A 20567-nucleotide genomic window follows, 5' to 3' on the forward strand; every position below is an offset into this window, starting at 1 on the left:
CGCTTGCATCTCAGACACGATTGTTGGACTGGAGACCCTCTCCCCAAAATCTTTATGGATAGTTGATGATTTCCGAGGCCCTGTACAGACACTGCGATACACAATCAACCTTTCTTTCTTTCTGAATTGAAAACCAACCAAGGCTGAAATATTGACCGTCAAGGGGATACAGCATTTGTGAAGGCAAAGGAGCAAACTAACCCTTCCTTTAACTCAACAACTATTTATGTCAGGTCAACCAGTGTCCTTAGTTCTACAAGTGAAAATTATAAGGTGTAGAACTTATAAAGTCTACCTCCAGCCTTTTAACCTCAGAATGTCTAAAGTTCATTAAAGTAATTAATACTTAAATTTGAAGGTAGAATGAAGAACAACTATTCATAATTACATAAAACAGAAAATATAGAAATTGTTTTAAATGTAGAAAGATATAATGTAAAAAATGGTTTCTACCATACCCCTCCAATTTCAAACTGTATATATTATTATTGGCAATGATAACTATGTATATAACAAACAATGCCTTTTACAAACAAAAATTAGAGCACTATTATTCAGCCGTTGTGATTCTGTTAGGCTAGATTTGAGGGTTTTATTTCAGGACTGATTCTATGTCATTTAAAATTCAGCCAGTACCTTCAAATCATGATACCGACGGCACTAGAGCAGTATCTCTCTTCCGTATGGTAATTGCTTCCCTTTGTTAATAGATTTGATGGAGCTGAAGTGCCTACTTTTTCCCACTTGGGTTTACAGGGATCGTAATAATATTGCGTGTGCACGCTCTGGGAGGGGCGGTGGGCGTTTCTTTGTGTTTCATCATCTCTCTTGTCACTGTGCTAGACTAGAGGGAGTGGTAAAACGTTAGCCACAATCAGACCACGAAATGGGCATGAAGAGTTTTTATCAGTAGCCCATAGAACGAATTATGGTACATAAAATTAAGGGGACTCCACAAGCTGACTCAGCCCATCTTGTTTTCTAGGCCATTGCTCTAAATATAAGTACATGCTAACTCTGGGCCGGTTTAGCAAACCACAAAAATCTAACATGGTACTTTAACTTTGTAAACACCAACTATTTGGCAAATAACTTATAGAACAGACACATGAACCTAACCCTAAGACATAACTCTCTTTTCATACCAATTATTCACTTCTTAGTATGATTTGTTGTTTTATTATGGAGCATTTCCACATGTCGTACTTCCACGGATGAGGCTGATTGCTAAGAGCATTTAATAACTCAGAAACACACCCTGGCTTTTGGGTGCAATATGGAAGATTTTAGACTGTGCACATAACTAACCTCATTGAGCACAGCTTTCACTTTAAAAGTTCATGTTAAGAAAGATAGAAAAGGGTAAGGAGGGGAAGGAGAGTTGACAGCCAGGTAAAAAGAAATAGAAATAGCTGTAACAAGTACTAACAATATTTTTTGAAGTCATTGGATTATGTGCATTAGAACATCTTACAAAGCCTGCTGATTCTCTGTTTATGCATCTTTTGTGGCTTTATGTATTACCTATAAGCCTGTCTGGAGTAATTTTAAGTAGTACGTGTGAAGTGTGTCATTGAAAATTTATGGGTTATATTGATAGTGGAGTCACTGAATTATCTCCATGAGATTTCCGAGAACTATAACTTCACAAATGATGTACAAGATTTGGAATAGATAAGAACCTCAGATGCTAGAATTCTGAAAGGTACAGCAAATGTAAATACTCAGAATCAGTAGGTCTGCATGTTTGTGTGTCTATGGATGTGATGGTTAATTTTATGTGTCAGCCTAAAGGGGCCACCGGATGGCCAGATACCTGATAAAACATTATTTCAGGATATGTCTGTGAAGAGGCACCTGGATGAGATTAGTGTTGGCATTGGTGACCTGAATAGAGCAGGTGGCCCTCTCCAGGGTGGTTAGGCATCATCCAGTCCACTGAGAGCCTGAATAGAACATGAAGGCAGAGGAAGATTACATTTACTCTCAGCCTGTGTGAGCTGGGCCGTGGCTTGTCTCCTGTCCTCTGTGCTCCTGGTTCTCAGCCTCTCCACCTGGAACTGGAATCTACACCATCAGCTCTCCAGCTCCCAGGCCCTCCAATCACACCACCAGCTTCCGTGGGGCTCCAGCTTGCCAATGGCAGGTCGTGGTACTTCTCAACCTCCATAGTCAGATGATCCTACTCCTTGTAATAAATAACTATTCCATATGTAGGTTCTATTCTCTGGAGAACCCTGACTAATAAAGAGGAAAGAGAAATCTACATAATTCAAAGCTATGTCATGGAGTTCATGAATTTGCCTAGGAGATGAAACAGTTTGGTGTTGTGTAGTAGAATGATATTCTGCTACCAAATAGCTAGGGGCCTTCCCAGCCAACATTTATGTATTTTGTACATTTGTATCACCAAGCATAGTGATAGCCACTAAAGATACAAAGAAGAAAAGGCACAGTGGCTGCCCTCAAGGAACCTACTAACAGAGTTGTAAGGTAACACACTCTCTGCCTTCAGCGAAGGTGAGAGAGGACGTATTCAGTCATTTTATCATTCAATGGGGATTTATTAGCTCCCTAGTATAGTAAAGGCCCAGTGCCCTGTGCTGCACATAGGGTAGTGATTAAGGCAAACTTGGCTTTTGCTCTTCTAGAGCTAAGGAAAAATAAACAAAAAAGTATTTCTCCACTATTGTTGTATGTGTTCAAAGGGAAGAGGAGGGCAGTCAGGGAGAATGTGTAGAACAATGGAACCGTGACTGGAGGAGGGGGAGGATGATGAGCTATCTAAGGACAAGGTAAAGGTGACTCAGGAGAGAAGAGAAGGTTTGAGAGAGAACATTCCAGCCGCTGGAAGACATTTGCAAAGGCTATCAGACAGGAACTAAAAGATCAAGGTGACTGAATTGAAGAGAGGACGAGGAGAGTTACCTGAAATGAAGAGGGAAATGAGGCCAGCTGATGCAGCCCTCCACAGGCGTGCTGAGGATTTCTGTCCTGATCCTGCCTCTGAAGGATTTCAAGCAGAAGACTGACGGGCTCAGATCTGCACCCCCGAAACCAATCTGCTGGCCGGCCCAGTGGAGAATGGATTCAAGGTCAGAGGGACAGAACTTTTGTAGAAGTTCAGGTAACAGCAGTGTGATGGAGGAGATGGGTAAAAACGGACAGATTCAAGGCATATGTAGGAGGGAAAGTGGGTACAAATTAGTAAAAGATAAACCTGGGAGGTAAGGGAAAGGCTGGTACCGAGAATGGTTTCCAGGCCCCTGGTCTCTGCACAGGGTGATTGTGGGGCTCTTCACTAACGGAGAGAAAACCAAGACCAGGGCAAAGTGAGTCACGGCAAGGCGGGGAGAGGGTGATATTGAGGGTGACTCCAAAGTGTTCGTCTGCGCACCTGTTCAGCACTGAGTGGAAGTACAGACTCTGCGAATATGTGTTAACGCTTTTAAAGGAGGACGAATGTTCAATCATTGTCAGATATCACACTGTTGTTTTAAATTTCATGTGCATGCACTACTCTACCATACATCAACAATTTATGACAAATACACCTAATTAGTAGCATGGCAATATTTGTCATTGTCTTTGACTCTTCCTTCCCACCTGTCCCTGCTTTGCTTCCCCACAATTTGTGTGCTCGTTTTCACTGGATGGCGATCTAGAAAGTGACGATCTGTGGGCTCGGACTCTGTGCTTCCAATCCCCGTGCCAGTTGTGTGATTGTGCCAAGTTGGCCAAACTCTCTGCATTCATTTATATATATATATATAGTTTATAATATATTACCTGTAACAATACCTACTGCAGGAGTTTTGTGACATCTTAATAGAAAAGTCTTATCTAAAAGTTCTTGTATAGTACGTAATCTACATTAGAGGCTAAAAAAAAGAGTTACTGCCCTCTTTTTCGTCTGGCAAAGCAAGACGGTAAATGTAGCTCTCCTGCCCCCTCCCTGGAGAAAATAGAAGGGGGCACCGTTATCATCTGAAGCTGGCATGTCTCACTCAGGGAGGCCTCCACACTTCCCTCTCTCACTGCCAGGCCTGTCTCCTCTCCAAAGAGTATGACACCCTTCTCTGTAAGACAGCCCCTAAAGCCAATAAATTCATCCTTATACCTTCTCTATTTTCACTTATTCTCCTTAAGAACAAATAGAGAGGAGCTTTTTGGATACACACAGTGACTTGCCACAAATAGGAAAGGCATATTAGGGTCTCCTTAGGTTCTACCTGCATGACTTGGACACAAGTCCCTGATAGGAGTGGTTTTACTTTCAGAAGTATCCAGACCGAGAACTACAGTCCTGGCCTTGGGAGTCCCAAAATGCTTTTGATTTTGGCCAAAATACTTGAGTAGTTGTTTAGGTGGACATACTACTATGATTCAGCTGCCAATTTTAGAATTAAATAGCTTACATTACTACAAAATTTCAGCAGAACATGTTTTCCAAAATAAATGTCATTGAATCTATATTCCCTCCAACCAATTAGAGACTTGAACTTGGAAAATACAGCAAAAACAGCAGAGCAGCAAAAATAAGAGAAACACATGTTCACTTCATATGGTCAAAATGACTCTTCCCTTCCCACTCAGAAAGCACACACACAATGTGAATGAGCAAAGGGAGTTCTGCTTCCTGAGTGTAGCAAAATCCAAAAGGGGATCTGCTTGTTTCTAGTTCAAGTCGCTTTACATATTATTGAACTTACACTTTTGTGACTTTGATTTACATTTTAAAATTAACACTGAGTTAATTTTTTTAAATAGACATCTGAAAGCCTACAGAAAAGAGTTTGGGCAAGTCAGGGCAGCAGCCCAGCTGAGGAAATTTGCACTAAGACTCTTGAGGATATTTTAAGTATCAACTTTGGGAGCAAAGGGTCCTACCTACCTTCAGAGAGGTTATCTTTACAGTTCTGAGAGTTAATGAGCCACAAAGTGATCATTTAAGAGCTTGTGTCACAGCAGTGGCCGTTTGAGTTTGTCATTGTGATGACAAGTCTGAGAAAATCATCTCAATTTGTACCTTGTAGTTTGAGAAAAGGGAAACTTTATACCCATTACCTCCATCTGGGATACAAGCAGTGTCTGATCTCAACATATGGCACATAAACAGTAATGTAATTAAATGTGAGCAAAGCCTTTTCATGTACAATGTTTAAATTTTTGAAATGTAGCCCAGTTTTGCTTCTATTTAAAATACATGAGACATCAAAATTGTAACTAAACTACAGAACAACCATCATTCAGAACTGCCTGAAATGTGGCTGAATGGAAGTCCTACAGTTAAGTATTTAAAGAAGCCACATTGAGACTGAGACACAGAATGGGCTAGTCCCACACCCACGTGTGGCAGATAAAAAATTAGGAGGGATATGTAGCCTGCTGAGGTCCCCCCTAAGAAGCAAGAGGTCTCAATCCCACACCAGCCCCCCCAGCCCAGGGTGCCAGTGAGAAGAAAAGTCCCCATAACTTATGTCTGTAAAACCATTGACAAATGAGGCTGAAGGAGCCTAAAAGCTTCTGGCGTTGCAGGCAATTCCTCTTAAAGGACCCACATAAATGCTTACTCATATTCACTCCCTCTGAGTTCCCCACTGAGGCAGCTGCTTGAAAAGCACCAGACACACACGGGGAAGAAATGAATTATTCACCATAGGGAGAAAGCTTGGGGGGCAGCTTTTACCCAGATAGAAGTGCTGGCAGAGGCTGACCTTGGCCTGTACGTCTAGGGAGGCTTCAGAGCCAGCACACCAGTAGACAGCTTCAGACTAGGTCAAAATATCACCACCCAAGCACCTGCATAAATGACACACTCAAGGGGTGTATTCATCAGGCACCAGGGCACTGCTGAATAAGTTCTGTTCTGTGAAGTTGGTTCCTGAACAGCTGAACCTCCACAGTGGTCAGAGGCCAGTGGTCAGTGCATACAGCTGGTCCTTGCTGCTGATGGGCCTGGTGGTAAATCCCTCCTATTGACCTGGCATCAGCAATCAAGGCTCAACTACAAGGGGAGGGTATACTCAGTCCACACAAGAATTCACCTTGAGTACCCTTCTTGGGTGATAGGGAACGCAGTGCCACTGGACTCTATAGGACAACTACTACATTAGGTCTCTCTACCAAGCCTGGGAGATCTAGCAGCCCTGCCTAATATATAGAAACAAACACAGGGAGGCTGCAAAAATGAAGAGACAAAGAAACACATCCCAAATAAAAGATCAAAACAAAACTCTGGAAAAAGTACTAAACAAAATGGAGACAAGCAATCTACTAAATGGAAAGTTCAACACACTGATTATAAGGATGCTCAGTGAACTTATTAAGGATCTCAACAGCATAAAAAAGGGTGAGTCATAAATGAAGGTTACAGTAACTGAAATGAAGAAAAATTTACAGGGACTCTACAGCAGTGTAGATGAAGTTGAGAATCAAATCAGTGATTTGGAATAAAAGGAAGAAAAAAAAACACCCAATCAGAACAACAAAAAGAAGAAAGAATCCAAAAAAATGAGGACACTGTAAGGAGCACCTGGGACAGCTTCAAGTGTACCAACATTTGCATCATTTTACACTGGGGTGCCAGAAGGAAAAGAAAAAGAAGAACACATTGAAAACTTATTTGTTTAAATTATGACATAAAACTCCCTAACTTGGTGAAGGAAATAAACATATAAGTCCAGGAAGTGCAGAGAGTCCCAAACAAGAAAAACCTAAAGAAAACCACACCAAGACACATCATAATTAAAATGCAAAAGGTTAAACACAAGTAGAGAATATGAAAAGCACCAAGAGAAAAGCAGTTAGTTACTCACAAGGAAACTCCCACAAGACTGTCAGCTCATTTCTCAACAGCATCTCTGGAGGCCAGGAGGGACTGGCAATAAAATATTCAGCCCTTGCTGGTGTGGCTCAGTGAATTGAGCACTGGCCTGTGAACCAAAAGGTCTCTGGTTCAATTCCACATCAGGGTATATGTATGGGTTGCAGGACAGGTCTCCAGTTGGGGGTGTGCAAGAGGGAGCAGATTGATATTTCTCTCACATACCAATGTTTCTCTCCCTCTCTTTCTCCCTCCCTTCACCTCTCTCTAAAAATAAATAAAATAAACTATTTTTTAAAAGAAATATTCAAGTTGATGAAAAGCAAGGACCTGCAAACAAGATTACACCACTCAACAAAGCTATCATTTAGAATTGAAGGATAGAGAAGGAGCTTCCCAGACAAGAAAAAGCTAAAGGAGTTCATCATCACCGTCAAACCAGTATTATATAAAATGTTAAAGGTCTTATTTAAGAAGAAGGAGGGAATGAAGGTTAAAATATAAACAGTAAAATGGAAATAAGTACACACTTAATAACCATTGAACCTTAGAAATCAAAATAAGCAAGTGGAACAGAAACAGAGTCATAGATACAGAGAGGATTTTTTTTTTCAGTAGCCAGACAGGAGGGGGTCAGAGGCTGCATGAAAAAAAGTAAAGGGATTAAAAAGTACTCACTAGTTGTTACAGAATGGTCATGGGGAAGTTCTCTGCAGCATAGGGAAAATAGTAATATTCTAATAGCTATGTGTGGTATCAGATGGATGCAACATTCACTGGGATGATCACTTAGTAAGTTATGTAATATCTAATCACTGGGGTGTACACCTGAAACTATTATAATAATATATGTCAACTGTAATTGAAAAGTAAAAATGATTTAAAATTTAAAAATTAATAAAAACATGAAACAATACATAAAAGTGTTACATAGTTAATGGCAGATGTAATTACGAAATGTGAAGTGCCCTTGCTGCGTTATATGGTCTGGCTCCATTGATGTAGGTAGGCTAATTTGAGGGCACTCCATTTGGCACTCAGTAGTGTTAAGTACTGTTGTTCCGACCAACCTATCATTTTAATAAAATTGCGAGCATAGCTTCACTGTGATTTCATCCAATTCTAGCATCTGACATGGTTTGATTTAAATTATGCTAGGGCGATTTACAGCCAAACCACAAGCTCACCAGGAAGTGTTTGTTTAAACTTGTATGTTCTCTTAGAAATTCCTGGGAAAAATCAGGGAACCAAAAGAAGTTAAAAAAAGATGTTCATAGGCACTGCCTACACAGAAGATTTAAAATTCATGTAGCTAATTTTGAGCATTCCTACAACAAAAAAGATCATTTGACTAAGAACTTCCATAACATCCATAGAAACATTACCAAATACTCTCTACCAAGTTGACCAAAAAGTAAAAATAAAAACAGATAATGAGAACCCTGAAATACTTATTTTTCTTGATAGAAATAATCAGAATTCTACATAGATCTGAATTATCCTACATGAAGTAAAATGACTGAGGCACATAAATCATGTTTATAAAAGGTCATCCAGTAGATAGTTTTTTAAACAATTTACTCTTTTTTTGTCTTTTTATTTATTTTATTTTATTTTTATTGTTTTTCAGGTACAGTTTTCTGCCTTTTACCCCCAGCCCAGCCCAACCCCCAACCCTCCCCAGCTCCCTCCTATTTCCACCCCTCCTTGTTTTTGTCCGTGTGTCCTTTATACTTGTTCCTACAAACCATTCACCCTTTTCTCCTGAAATTTTCTCCTCTCTCACCTCACGATTTTCTCTTTTATTCGATTGCCCAATGACACTCCTTTTTTCAAGCGTCACACTTCTTAAAAAGAAAAGGTCTCCTTACAGCCTGTCCCTTATTCTCAGACAATAAATTCAGATACAAACCGGCTTGGAACGTTCTTTTAGTAATATAATTGGGTCAAACACTAAAAATATCACAAGGTTTTCAGAATGGGAGTTTTCAGACTGGATATTCTTACTACTCTCTAACAAAGTGGCATGTGTTATATATTCATGTAAAGCTCGTGATGGCTTTTGATTCAGTTGTCTTCATCATTCTTCAGCTTCCATCTTCTAGAGGTCATAAGGAGGAAAAAAAAGACCAATAAATTCAAAACACGTTGTGCCAAGTACTTTTTCCATTGATTTTTAAACCCTTGCATATGGCAAGGGAAATAAAATCCGTGTGTTTCTGACTCATTTACACTTAACTAACCAAAATGTTCTTTTAAAAAGGCAACTGAGATCCAATAGTCTTTTGAATCTATTTTTTTCTTTTTATATATTAGTCCCATCTTGTTCACTCACAGCTCCCAAGGTTCAAACATGGTTCACAGCTTTGAACCCATATGCTGAGAATAAGCTTGAAACTTCACATAACAAACATGCTTTGCTGTGACCCCCGCTCTGAAGATAATTCCAGTCAAGCTTCAGGCGTGACCTTGTGTCACTTTGACTTTGGCACTGAGTTAGACCGCAAGTCTTAAAAAGAAGAAAAGAAGAAAAAGGAAATGCCTGAGTGGCCTGAAATGTGGTCCGCTGAAAGAACACCAGAAACTGGGAGGGGCCCGCAGCTGCTCCTGCCAGCTCAGACAGGGGCTCGGGCAGAGCCAGGGAAAGCTGCTGCCCACCCCATCTGGGCAACAAAACTCACAAGTATGAAACCGAGAGAATTAAAATGGGCAACGTTGAATGAGATAATTATTATGTTTCCTTCCGCTCCAATACCTCTATTATTTTATAAATTTATCCCAGAATGCTAAAGCAAGCCAAAGCACTCAGAAAGCTCAGCAGTCCTGAGAAGTGCCCCACTGCGGCCCTTCTTGTGCCTGGGGTCCTGTCTCCGCCCTCCCCCTCCCCTCCCCACCCCAGAACATTTCCTCCACCTCCGCAGCTCCAGCCCCTCCAGCTTCAAGTTGCCATTGATCCACTTTCTATTTCATGTTCCTATTGATTCATTTCTATTTCATGTTTTTATCGATCCACTTCTCTGAATTTTGAATCTTCTGCTTCATTCTATGGTCTGTTCTTGGACATGAATTGGATCTTTTCATATTTGCACAGGATTTGGTCCCAAAATACCTTCCGTGGTTTTCAGCCTCTGAACCCCTTCCTGTCTTGAGTCACAAAAGGCATCAAATAGCTCTAAAGTTCTGTGTGGAGTTATCACAAAAATTGGTGCAGTTTTAACTGAAGCTTTCCCCCCGGGGTAAAGCTAGGCAATCCGACCTTAATTCTTGATAACTTTTACTCTAGTATTCTCGTCTAAAAACATGTTCAATCTGCAAGGGGAATGGGAAGAAAAATGCTTCCAGGCCACTTACATGAATATGAAAGAGGTTTTTAATGAATATGTGTTAAATGCATTTTATTTAAGAGGTCAAAAGTTCTAAAGAATATCCTTTGTCCTTTTATTTGTGGAAAAATTAGCCTATCGGCTGCTGCACAATGTTTGGTACGCAAGAACCACTGTGGGGTGTTTATGGTGACCTTAGAGTTCTTTTATTTAAAAAAGATAGAGTTAATATGACATAGACCACACATCCCTTGACTAAATGCTTTTACTGTCTAAAGACTTCATTTTGCTTATGTTGATTTTGATGTTTCTTTGTCATTTCTTGTGTTTACCACTTTAAAGATTTTGTAACCATATGTGTGGAAAGTAACTGGCCAAGTTTCAAACCCCTTGGAATTTCCTTAGTTTTCAGTTTGGAATCAGAACTAAGCTCTTCCGGTTCTGTTCACAGCTAGTTAATGATGACTTCCTTATCCAAGTGGTAGAGAGACTTTTGAACACATATTAAAATGTGTGCATGATTTCTGAGACATCAAATAGCTAAAATAATAAGTCAACATTTTGATGACTTAAGTGTTAAGTGTAAATTAACTAAAAACACATGAACTAAATTCTCCTTGAAGCCCAGATGGTTTGAGAACCTAGAGGTGCTTGGGAAAAAATATGGCATTTATTTTCATTAATCCTCAAAGTTCGAAAAAGTAGTTGAAGATTAATTTCCATCTCTTTTCAATTGTTTCTTTAGATGTTTAATAAATTACGTCCTCTTTGCTTGTTTGTTCTTAATCTGGATCGTCTAGGGAATGGAAGTACTTTCTCCTTTCTTCTTTCTCCTCTCTTTTGTTCAGGGGCGAATGGGGATCGAGGTTAAGAAATCTGTCTTCCAAGAGCAGAGAGCCTTAATCTGACAACTGTCATGACACGGGTCAGCCATATTCTCTAATGGATAAAACACTGAAAATGCAAATACACTTACAAATACTCTTACAGCCCTGCTCCCTTTGTTTTGGCAGAGACATCCCTTTTGTACTATTGGGGTGCTAAGTCCTGATCCTCTGGCACAGACTGAGAGTGAAGTGTGGCTTGTCTCCTGCCTGCTTTGATGCCAGGCTCCGGCCCCCACTGGATCAGGCACAAGAAAGGCTGTAGATGGCGAGGCGAGTTCAGTGGATGCTACACTGTTGTTGAGGTGGGTGTCCAGTTAATAATCAAGTGATATCTTCCTCCGCCTTTGACCATCTCTCTTTTCCAAGGACCTTGTCAGAAGAAGGGATAGTGAGACTAGGGCAAGATTCTAGATCTCAGGACTGAAACAAAAATAGTATGTTTCTGAGCATCATCTTACACTATTTCATTGTTATTACTCCTAATATTTAGAATATTGTACCAATATTCAAAGTACCATTTTCAAATCATTAGACTTTAGATGACAATAGAAAGATATTGTCTCTAAAAGTATTCATCCAGCCCTGGCTGGCGTAGCTCAGTGGATTGAGTGTGGGCTGTGAACCAAGGGTCGCAAGTTCGATTCCCAGTCAGGGCACGTGCCTGGGTTGTGGGCCAAGTCCCCAGTGGGGGCCACATGGGAGGCAACCATACATTGATGTTTTTCTCTCTCTCTTTCTCCCTCCCTTCCCCTCTCTAAAAATAAATAAATAAAAATCTTTTTAAAAAAGTATTCATCCGCCCTGGCTGGTGTGGCTCAGTGGATTGAGCATGGGCTTGCAAACCAGACAATCGCCGCGCGATTCCCAGTCAGGGCACATGCCTGGGTTGTGGGCCAGTTCCTAGAGGGGGATGCATGGGGGGCAACCATACATTGATATTTCTCTCCCTCTCTCCCTCCCTTCCCCTCTAAAGATAAATAAATAAATAAATCTTTTTAAAAAAAAGTATTCATCCAATCATATATTTTTCTATTTTAATTCACTTTTTTCAAAAGTAAAAGTAATGCATACTTACTACTGTATATAAATTTTAAAGGAAAACATAATCATATCACCAAATCATATCAGTAAAATAATCATATCATGATGTAAATTATAAAAGAAAGTTTATAATTTCAAACTTGTTTTTCTGAATATGCATATGAGTAGTTTTTGATGTTTTTCTCAGAAAAAAAAAATAAGTTCATACCATACCACATTATTTCTCAACTTGTTCTTTTTATTCAAAAGTTTGGAAATATACCACCTCAGTAGCTACAGGGCAGATAGTGTTAAATGGCAATTTAAGGTTCTACATCGCTGTTGCCTGTGATGTGTTCAATTGTTATATAACTGATGGCCCTTTGGGTCATTTCCAGTCTTTGCCACACTAAAGAGTTATGCTGTGCAAACCCTTGCGCAAACGTCCTTGTGTGCCAGGGCTCTGTCCAATGTCGTGCCGATGCTCAAGAATGGGGTTGCTTTGCCCAATAGCTTGGATGGGTTCGATTCACAACAGGTTTGGCTACATTCATTTCCCAAAAGCGATGCAGAAATACACAAGAATGTCCACTCCTCTCTCTTCTCCTTTCGTTTTTGCACATTTGAACAGTGAAAATAACTTAGCTTTTCTGAGTTATTTTCTACTCCATCAATTCCAGTTTTGTAGTGCTGAATTTTTCTAAGAGTGTATTTCTGTAATTTAAAATAAGAATGATGGTAATAAATTTGTAAAGCGAACGTAGCTGATGCAAAACTTAACACAAATCAAAAAAGAATCAGTTAGGCCATGTGTTGACCTGGGAAGATATCCACCACAATAAGTAATGAAAACAAGATGAAAAACAAAATAAATAATATAACTTTTACTATATAAAGCATAACAAAATAAAAGAAATCTCTCTTAGATAAATTCTAAACCAGTGCTCACCAAAAATATGGCAGTACTGCTTTGTAATACTCTCCTTGAAGGGGAAGACGTTCACTTTTCACTCTAAAGATGCATTTGTACTATGTAAATTTAAGCCTGAGTTATTTTGTAGCCAAATATAGATATATACATTTGTGTGTATATGTACACACACACACACACACACACACTGATTAATAAAAAGGAGCTAATTACAGCATGGCTTATAGTAGTAATATTGTTTTTGCCCAACAGGAAAACCTCCATTTTCTTTCCTTGTTCAGGATTAATGTTTTGTACTGAATTTGACCTTGTTTCCTAAAAGCAGTCAGGTTCAGGCTGGTATTCTCCAGATGGGATTAATGTCTGTGCTAAATCTTCTGGTTACTTAGTCCTGGACTGCATCTAATTAAGAGCAACTAGTTTAAGTTACATTACCCAGGTAAAAACATCACCATTTTATTCTTTCAACAGTAGGAGCACACTTCCAAGTGGAGAGAATGTACATGTTAAAACAGTCTTTCAATTACAAGTTGCTGTTTTCTTAAACGTCACTTTGGACACTGATATTTGTCAGACCACTCTGACGACTTTTGACATGAGCCATGCTCAGTATTTAGCGATGACAAATATGTATGAGACTAATTTCTAAGCTGATTCTGTGGTATAATTGTATTCTTCAAGGATATTGCTGTCATTTGTAATTTTTCTTTCTGGGTGCAGTATTACTTGCTCTAGTTAATTAGGTGCTTTAATCACTTAAGTTCAAAATGCATATCACAAACCAAAAAAAAAATTCTTTCTATAATTAATTACTGCAATATTTAAAGTTATACTGTGCTAGTAAATGAACATACTGATCAACAAAATGAATAGAAATTCCAGAAATAAACATTATATTATGTCATAATATTTTCTATATTATATATTATATTACATCATAAACTTCATATTTTGGATAAGTTAAAAAATGGATTATTCAGTCAGTGGCCATAATAAGATTAGGTAACCAATTGGGAAAATAATCCAATTCCTTTCACACTGCATGAAAATAAATTCCAGATGAATCAAAAAAAGTTTAACATAAAAAATAAAGCAATAGAAGTACTAATAGTATGGGAGAATTATTTTTATAGTCTCAGAGTAGCGTAGGCTTTTCTAACATGCCACAAAACCAAGGAACAACAAAAGAGAAACCTGAGTTAATTATACAGCATAATAAGAAATTTCTGCATATCAAAATAGATCATATGTAAGCCAAAAGAGAAATAAGAGACTAAGAAAAAATATTAAATGGCATATGAAGTAAGAGCCAATACTCTTAATTCATAAAGGGCTCCTAAAAATTAGTAAGACCAATAAATTGATAGAAAAATGGGGAAAGGAGGAAAACAAATAAAAATTTTAAAGACGCTTAAAAATTTACACAACACCCTCACTCATTAACAAGAAAAATGCAAATGAATACTTTTAGACACCATTTTTTACTTTTCATAGTCAAATATCAAGCTGATACAATCTGTTGGTAAGGGCAAAAAGAAACAGACATTCTTATTTATGTTGATGAGACAATAAGTTAGAAAAATTTTGCTGCAAAGAATTCGGCCATGGCTATCATAAAATGAACATATGTATATTTATTACACATGTTCAAAATAAAAGACATTGAAAGAAATTTGTTACAGTATTGTTTGCAAAAAATAACCAAACTGGGAGGCCTAGTTAAATAGATTATGTTGCTTCCTTATACTTCAATTCAATGGAGCCAGCTCTCAAGAAGAATGAGCTAGCTCTCTGGGTGCTAATCTGTACTCATAAGATACATAAGGTGAAACATGGAAGATTCAGAATAGTGTGCATAGTATCTACAAATTGTTCTTTAAATAAAAATACTACATATACATACATGCATAGGCGTAGAATACCTTTGGGATCGTAGGTATTATTAGACAGTGTTTACCTCTGTGGAAAGTATCTGAGTGCCTAAGAGACCTGGGTAGGATGAAAACTTCCCTTTTCCCACATGCTTCAGCTGCATTTTGAATGGTATCCCTTTCCCAGAACAGCATTCCAAGAAGAGTCCTTGTTCCTGTTCAAGGCTACTCCCTCCGCTCCTACATCCCAAGTTAGTAACTGGATGCAGAGGAACAAGCATGGGTAAGAACTGAAATAGTTTCTCTACATATTAAGTGCCAAGCCTGGGGAATTGAGATCATACAGTTTTGCTCTCATCCATATCATGCAGACCTGGGAGAATGTGAAGTAGGGAAAATTCCTATAAAACTGAAAGTAGAAGGAGAAAGATGTTCCAAGGCTTGGGGAAGCACTAAGGATAAGACGAGAATAAAGAGAAAAGTTCAAGGGTGAGTGTCCTTTATGGCCTTGAGGTAAAAATTCAAAGAGAATGGACAGAAACATCCAGATGCAATGGGAAATTCCAGGGTAGAGTTTCTTGTCTGTTTAGGTTCGGTTTGGTTTAGTTCAGTTCTTTGGTTCAGTTCTTCAATTTGCCTGAGAAAAGTTCACATCTCTTACCCATCTCTGATCCCATTTTCATCACAGAACCATCCAAGCAGTGGCATCAGTAGCATGGCATCACCCATGTCCCCTAGCATAGTCACATCATGCTCAGGACTCAGCTCTTCCTCTGTGCTCTGGCGGGAGGGCAGAAAAGTACAGAGTAAGCTCGTGAACCTGAAGAGGACTGAGGTAGTGTCGAGGAAGGTTCAGGGATCTTGTGACAAGACACAAGACAGAGACCATGAACTTGGAATTAGATCCCAATGCCAAAGAAACCCAGCAGGATTGGCCCTCCGCAGGGAGCACCAGCCCAGGATGCCCAGCACAAGACCTGATCAAGCGCTCTGAGTTGGGGAGAAGTAGAGCCAGAGCAGAGTTTATGACATAGACCTACTCCTACTTTCATGAGAACACTTGCCAAGCCCTGCTTTCAGGATTTTAATTTGCTGTAAACTGCAAAGTATATCTCGACATTCCACCCTAAACTCCTATGGTGTAGGTGGAATTTGTCCTCACCCTAACGCAGTGGGTGGCTTCATACACTGGGTAGAGTCACAGGACATAATCTATGAGGACTGTAGAATGCACTGGTTTAATATATTATTCCTCTTACATCAGCATACTGTTCATTTGTTTGTTAGGTAAACTAAAGTTCTGTTAGGCATAAGTAAATATATGTATACATTTTGACTATAATGTTATAAAAATCAGTATTTTGTCAAGCTCTAATAAACATTACATGCTTACAAAGGAGACTCACACTTCCCCTAAATATTTACTTGATAGGAGGAAACTGCAGAGGAAACATCAGTACTTGCTATTTGTTGGAATCCACTTCTCTCTAACCTTGAACATGCAGCCAAGACTCCAGTGAAATCTCCATCTTTAGCTTCAGCTGGTCTCAAAGTATCAACATTTATCCAAAACAAGAGCAAAGTGCATATGTGTGTGTAAAAGTCATATACCTAATAGCCACCAAAAAGTCTTCAAGTAAAGCAGCAATCAACTATTTATAGTGCTTTTAAGTCTATTTCCAAAAAGGTATTACCATGAATATTCTTGGAAGCCCCCAAAGCGTTTCTTGCCTGTATATTCATCAAAGTGCTGGAAAATTACACAAGAGCAATCAGATAAGGCAGTTAATACGGCTGGCACCCAAGCCGCTGCTTTACTGCTCCTTCTGTGATTAATTACAACTAAATTGATGTTACCAGCAATGATTAATTTACAACTTAGGTGCAAAGTAAATGAACTAAGCAAATTGGAATTGGCACTAACAATTTCTTAAGCCCCAGCAAAGTACCCAAATCATGATAAGCTATTATGCACAGAATAATTTCTTCCTCAAAATGGTTAAATACGTAGATGGAGATTTTATTTTTATATATTTTAGGTATGTTTTCTTGTATCTTCTGAAGCAGAGTCTAAATATAAAAAGTAACCTGAGGGTTTTTTTTTTTTTTTGCTTAGATATGCAATATATATATGCATGAGAAGACAAATGTCTCCAGTATCATTTACTCAAAATAAATGCAAAGTGTTTTCTTCCATCTTGATCTTTTAGTTTGGGTTCAGAGACTTTCGATTGGGTTGTATATAGACACAAACCACACTTGGCCCACTTGAGCACATTCTGAGCCAGTTTTCTCCTACTAAAAATGGGTGAAAATTACAACTATTCCATAGAACTCTTTAACAAAATAAGGGCTGAGATTCCCTGCTGTCTGTAAGACAGCCCAGTGCAGTTTTCAGTGGGCTTTCCTAAACAGAAAGAAGCGGTCTAGTAGAGACTTCCTGTGCTCTGTTCATGCACCTCCCATTTACTCAGAGATCCAAGTGCATATGAGAATAAAAGCCTGGGGGAGGCCATTATTTCTGCCAAATAAGTTGTGATAACAGTCAAGAAAATGTATTTATGAAGACTGTATACTCAAATGGCATTGAGACAGTAGCCTGCATTTATTCATTTATTTATTTATTTGTGTGTGTGTGTGTATACATACATATATATTTATACAGTCTCTTTGCAGAGAAGGGATTAAGTTTACCACAACTTTTTTAAAGATTTTATTTATTTACTTATTTTTAGAGAGAGGGAAGAGAGGAAGAAATAGGAGAAACATCAATCAGTTGCCTTCCGCATGTCCCCAACCAGGGATGGGGGCCTGGCCCACAACCCAGACATATGCCCTGACCAGGAATTGAACCAGTGACCTTACAGTTCATAGGTTGGTGCTCAATCCACTAAGTTACACCAGCCAGGGCAAATCAGATATTTTGAAGAAACAGGAAACATAATCATTGGAGCTATTAAAATCCACCTAGTTGTAACCCCTGACTTTACTGGAAGAACCCTGGGAGAAATTGATTGAAGCATGGGGGGACCAGAACTAGGCTCTGGCTTGGAAAGTTCACTCTTGTTTGCTTAAAATCAACAATGTGTGTTCTCAGCTTGCAGAATTTACAAAATTCCCAAATAATACCATTTAACCCAGTTGAATTCCTTTCCTATTTCAAACAAGATTTCTTCAAAAGACATCTGACTCAACTGAATTAAATGGGATAACCAGATAAGCTTCTCAAAGCATTTTGCTGTTTATATCTTGGAGCAAAAACAATATTTTAGGAATTTATTTATTTCAACAACTTAGAATAATAGTGCCACCTGTCACAGAGGAGTAGCTTAATAGTTCTTTGTGGCACAAATACATTTTTATTCTTTTAAGGTTCAGAATTGTTGGACACTTGATGGTGAAGAGAAATGAATTTTCAAAAAGAGACTCGCACAACTATCTGTATCATTTTTATTAACCTCTGACTGCATTTTTTTACAAAGTCACATGTGCATATTAATTAATGAACATAAAATATTATTGTCTGTTGTCATTCTTTGGAGCACTTAAAATTCTTGCAGGATTTTTCAGGTGGCACATTATAAGCATCCTAAAAGGTATATCTTGATCACTTTAACGGAAATTATTAAGGTGGCTCTAAACAATAGGTTTTATACTTGAACACCAGAAATAAGCTCAAATTAAGTGACTAAAATTGTTCAGAAATTTATTGCAGTGGGTGAGATTACTCAGTGGAAAGGTGAGCAAAGACAATTGTAAGGAAAACCAGCCACAAAATGTGAAAATATTAGCACATTACATATCTGATTTAGCTGTGGACAAAGATAGAATATTAGAGCCCTGGCTGGTGTAGCTCAGTCGATTGAGCATGGGCCTGCGAACCAGAGTATTGCAGTTCGATTCCCAGTCAGGGCACATGCCTGGGTTGCAGGCCAGTGCCCAGCAGGGGACACACGAGAGGCAACCATACATTGATATTTCTNGGTGAGATTACTCAGTGGAAAGGTGAGCAAAGACAATTGTAAGGAAAACCAGCCACAAAATGTGAAAATATTAGCACATTACATATCTGATTTAGCTGTGGACAAAGATAGAATATTAGAGCCCTGGCTGGTGTAGCTCAGTCGATTGAGCATGGGCATGCGAACCAGAGTATTGCAGTTCGATTCCCAGTCAGGGCACATGCCTGGTTTGCAGGCCAGTGCCCAGCAGGGGACACACGAGAGGCAACCATACATTGATATTTCTCTCCCTCTCTCCTCCCCTTCCCCTCTAAAGATAAATAAAATCTTTAAAAAAAAAGAATACTCAACCTGACCTTAACATTTGCACAGTGCCCGGTGGCTTTCTTGTCTCCTTCCTCCCTGTTCTGCCTGTTCTCAGGGGCTCATCTACTGCCTACCTCCTCACATGCAGTATTTTATGGGCCTGACACACTCTTTACCAGCTCTTTTTGGAACTCCTGTCTTTTTAAGTTCAAAGCAAAAAGTATGGACTTTACTTCAATAGCTAGACTATAGCTTTATGACAATATCTTGCTTAAGAAAAACATAATAGCTTTCTGAACAAAAAGGGTTTTATTCCTTTTATCTTGTGCCAATGAGACTGGCTTATAATTTCATTCCCTTTATTACCACAAATGTGTGGCTCTGTCCTCAAGAAATAAAAAGGTGAACAAAGTCAATGAATAACTTTAGGAAATTAAAAATATGACAAGGAACTTTATAGATGTATACACATATATGAAGATATAACAGGCTCCATAGAAGATACACAAATGCGTTGGTACTTTGTGCCTTTCAGGTGGTAAATCGAGTTAATACAGATCTAATGTTCAAAATTTTAGCTCTTAACCTGGTACTCATTTTTAAAATGGATTGAAAGCCTTCTTATTTAAAACTTACACACCTTACCATGGTTTTGTTATTTTCAAGCATGATAGGTGACACATTTTTACGAAGAATGAGAAAGAATTAAAGGGAAAATATTACACAAATCAAAAACTAAAAGTTGACAGCGCCTCTCAGACCATTTAAGCCATGTGACTGGGGGAGGGTGGGCTCCGCGTTCTGAATCTACTTTCCAGCACGTGTTGGTGTGTGTGGCTGTGTTATGTGTTATATTTATGTGTCATAAAGCCCAGGCGTTTCGTTCCACAGGTGTTTCCTTTTTTTCTCCTAAGTCACTCATCACATTTTGTGAAATAGGTAAAGCCAAAAATTAAGTAAACCAACTGATAATTTTTTCTTTCCTTGGATACTATGGTGATAGTGTTACTTTTGATATGAAATTTATTAACACTTAACCACGTTTTGTGATTCAGTGGCAAATGCTTTTGTCAGAAAAAGATCAAAGTTCCTAGTCCTGTCAAGGCAGTGGGATTGACACTGTTCTTCCTTTTAAACTTGTTGTAACTGATGCCTCTCCTGTGTCACACTGCCCAGCCTAGGTGGCCATTTTCCCAGGTGTGCTCAAGTTTCTCACTACATTAAACTTCCAAGCCCATTACTGAACCACATTTCATTCCATTTTCAGCCACTTCTGCTTTTCAAATCTTTGAGTTTCTCTTTTTCCTGTGCTGAGCTTCAAACTCCGAGAAGAGCAAGCAGGGATGATCTCACTGAATGCCACAACGTTGAGGACACCTGATGACCTCAGTCACACTGTGGAGTCACAGAAATCACACTTCATCACCCTCTTATCGTGCCG

This window comes from Sturnira hondurensis, unplaced genomic scaffold (assembly GCF_014824575.4).
Source record: "Sturnira hondurensis isolate 20B ecotype Veracruz unplaced genomic scaffold, ASM1482457v3 Scaffold0001509, whole genome shotgun sequence".
Classification (NCBI taxonomy): domain Eukaryota; kingdom Metazoa; phylum Chordata; class Mammalia; order Chiroptera; family Phyllostomidae; genus Sturnira; species Sturnira hondurensis.